Below are 3,780 nucleotides of genomic sequence, written 5' to 3'. Positions count from 1 at the left end.
CTTTCCCTCTCTCTCTCTCCTTGATTCCTGTCTGTCAACAAAAAGATATCCTCAGGTGAGCATTTTTAAAAAGGTATGATGTATGCATTCCTCATCTATACATAAGTGGAATACTGACTCTCTGCCTTGTTTATAAGATCCTTGGTAATTCCTATGTGCAGTTTTAAAAATTTCTACATATCTCCCACAGAGCTTGTCAAATAAAGTGCATTCATTATTGTAAGAACCTGATAGATATTTTTAACTGGCCATCTGTTTGAAATGTTCATGGTATTTAAAGTTGATGAGGTTGTAATGGCATTTATTTATTTTTAAACTTTAGGGTTGGATATTGTGGTTCAATATTTTTAAAAATGTATTTGTTATTAAAACTTTCAGTGGTTAGTTTTAGTTGACATATGAATCAAGGAATGGAATGGAAAGTTACACTGAGAGTTTGAGTTACCTTCTTTTAGAGAAGCTTCCTAGCTATTCCATAGTTTATATGGATGAAAATGTGATGTGTAAAATGTCATATTTTGCACAGTGCTCATGTTTCATGCTTATTTGATGCCCTTGTTCTAGGTTCCTGATGGCTGAGTGCTGCTGTGTAGACCTATAGTCTAGATACTGTCTGATTACTACTTAATGAATATGATGATTTTATCATTAACACAGGTTGATATGTGTGGGTAGAAAAATAAATAAATGAAATATCAAAAATCCAAAATTATTGAGATATGGATTTGGGAAGAAATTAGTTATGTCAGTCATGATCACTCCCAATTTCACCTTCTGGATCTTTTCCCCTGTCTTCAGTGCACAAGCTCCTATATACCTGAACAGATTTAAAACTCATAACATTTTACATAAATGCATTTGTTTTTAAGTCCAATGTCATAAAGAGATTTTAGCCCAGTCTTTGGATACATTATTATCAAATGGTACTGTGAGCTGATTCTTCAGAGCTTTAATCAGGCAAAATCTTCTCTTCCTGGTTGGCATTCATTCTACCATGCACATTTTGTTCACAGTATACTAGCTTTGGTTTATGATGATAGTACGCTAAGGCCTGTAACTCATTTTTTATAAGCTCCACAATTGTACTAGGAAACTGTAGCAGCTCACTTTAATGTACAGATCTATAGTCTTTGAACATAGGAACTCATCCATGGCTTATGACAAAAGTATAATCTGAGGTACCATCACCTTGGTTACTCTTTAAGTTCTTAATCATTTGTACTACCAAAAACAAACTAACCAAACTGAAATGAAATGAAAGTTCACCATTACTAAAAATGTAGTATGAAGTAACTGAAAACCAATCTAGACCTCTCATCTGAGCTCCAAACTATGTTTACTTCCTTACTGGGTACCTAGATGTCCAAAATGCCACTTAAAATCAACACATTCAAAGCCAAGTTCATTGTATTTACTTTCAATATTTTATCATCCTCCATGTGCTACAACCTTGGTACAACCTTGGCCAAACCAGAAATCTGTAAGTCATCATTAACCTCTCACTCAAGTAAACAGTCAACTTATCTTTTAGATTTTACCTTTTAACCCTTTCATTTCTATTTCTTCCCCTCTTTTCATACCACCAATACCCTAAAAATACCCTTTATTATCTTCATAGGCAACAACTTAAGCCCTTTTAATGGATTTCAGTTGTTCCCTATATAACCCCCTCCCCCCCTTATTGGAGTACAATTTACAAACAATAAATCTTGCTAACTTGATATGTACCACATGTTGAGTTTAGGCTATTGTATGTGGTTATAATCACCACAACTAAGATATAAACCATTTCCTATCCTTTTGCAGTCAGTCCCCTCCCTTGATCTCAGCCCCAGTGAACCACTATTTTTCTCTTAATTATTAAATTTTTATCCTGGATTCAGGACCACAATACATAGTCTTTTGCCTCTAGTTTCTTTTACTCAGCATAATCCTTTTGTGATTTATCCACGACATTGCCTCTATCAGTGATTCGTCAAATTTTGTTGTATGGATATACCAAAATGTGTTTATCCATTCACTAGTTGATGATTGGCTTGCTACTATTTTTTTCTATTATTAATAATAGTGTTATGAGTTTATGCTGCTATACTTACAAGTCTTTTGGACATACGTTGTTTTTATTCTTGAGGGAAAAAAAAAAAAACTAGGAGTCGGATTGTTGGGTCATATGGTAAGCATATGTAACTTTAGAAGAAAACTGCCCAATTGCCTAAGTGGCTCACATAATTTGCATTCTTATCAGCAGTATAGGAGTTCCAGTTTATCTACTGGATTGCTATTATTTATTTTTAAACAATTAATTCACCAGTGAAGCTATCTGGGCATGGCGTTTTGATTGTTTTAAATTCAAATTTAACTTATTTAGCATATAGTTATTTGTGCTTTCTTTTTTTTCTTTTTAACCAATAACCCTGTTTCTTTTTTAAATATATTTTTATTGATTTCAGAGAAGAATGGAGAGGGAGCGAGAGATAGAAACATCAATGATTAGACAGAATCATTGATCAGCTGCCTCTTGTATGCCCCTCACTGGGGATCAAGCCCACAACCCAGGAGGGTTCCCTGACCAGGATTCAAATCGTGACATCCTGGTTCATGGATCGATGCTCAACCCCTGAGCCATGCCAGCTGGGCCTTTCTCTTTCTTCTTAGGTTAGTTAAGGTTCTTCTTGATCTGACTTCATGATTTTTTTTATTTTAACTTTTTTTGAAAGAGGGGCTGAGGGTAATAAAGGGCCACAGGCAAAGAGCCAGCTGGGTCTGACTGCATGATTTTTTTTAAAATATATTTTATTGATTTTTTACAGAGAGGAAGGGAGAGGGATAGAGAGTTAGAAACATCGATGAGAGAGAAGCATCGATCAGCTGCCTCCTGCACACCTCCCACTGGGGATGTGCCCGCAACCAAGGTACATGCCCTTGACAGGAATCGAACCCGGGACCCCTGAGTCCCCAGGCCGATGCTCTATCCACTGAGCCAAACCGGTCAGGGCGTGACTGCATGATTTTTAAAAAAGAGGTATCACACATTTATTACTGAACCAACCTACTACTGCAGAAAAAAAATCAACAGAGCAAAATCATGAGTCCAATAATTTTCCAAATAAAATGCCCAACTATCCAGACAACTGTGATCTTTTCAATCATTTAAAGATGCAGGCAACCTGGATACTGCATAAACATGTGAACCATCTCTCATGTGTGATTACTCATAGACCCAATTTGGTTCTTCTCCAGTGTCTTCTCTTCTCATTGTACCTGATTTTATTACCAGTTTTCATTCAAATCCATTGGGGAATGGGCCGATTCTGCTTTTGTTTCTTGGCCAGGAACATCTTGATCTTGTGGGAAGAAATGGCAGAGAATCAAATGCAGCACCTTGGTGCTGAAAGAGAGCTCTTAATGATTTTTTTTAAAATCTTCATTGTTGAAAGTATTATATATGTCCTCTTCCCCTCCACCCCCATTGACCTCTCCCACCCGACCCTGGCTCCCACCCCAGGCCTTCGCCACCCTATTGTCTGTGTTCATGGGTTATACATATATGCATAGGAATTCATTGGTTGATCTCCCTCTCCCATCACCTTTTCTCAGGTTTGACAGTCTGTTCAGTGCTTCTGTGTTTCTGGGTCTATTTTTGTTCATCAGTTTATGTTGCTCATTAGAGTGAGATCATGTGATACTTATCCTTCTCTGACTGGCTTATTTCGCTTAGCATAATGCTCTCCAGGTCCATCCATGCTATTGAGAATAGTAAGATTTCTTTCTTTTTTACAG

At 36.8% G+C, this 3,780-nt stretch overlaps 1 protein-coding gene and 1 pseudogene across 1 annotated transcript in view; one reads left to right on the top strand and one right to left on the bottom strand.

The window, feature by feature from the left end:
• The window catches only part of DACH2 (dachshund family transcription factor 2), a 452,839-nt gene that overhangs the window by 90,948 nt on the left and 358,111 nt on the right, over positions 1 to 3,780 (top strand). The gene's annotated exons all lie outside the window — the stretch shown is intronic.
• Positions 3,213 to 3,365, bottom strand: LOC102768046 (annotated as a pseudogene).

The sequence above is a fragment of the Myotis davidii genome, unplaced genomic scaffold (genome assembly GCF_000327345.1).
Source record: "Myotis davidii unplaced genomic scaffold, ASM32734v1 scaffold258, whole genome shotgun sequence".
In the NCBI taxonomy this organism is placed as follows: Eukaryota; Metazoa; Chordata; class Mammalia; order Chiroptera; family Vespertilionidae; genus Myotis; species Myotis davidii.
Note: the sequence above shows the minus strand (reverse complement) of the source record. Positions and strands in the feature narration are given on the sequence as shown.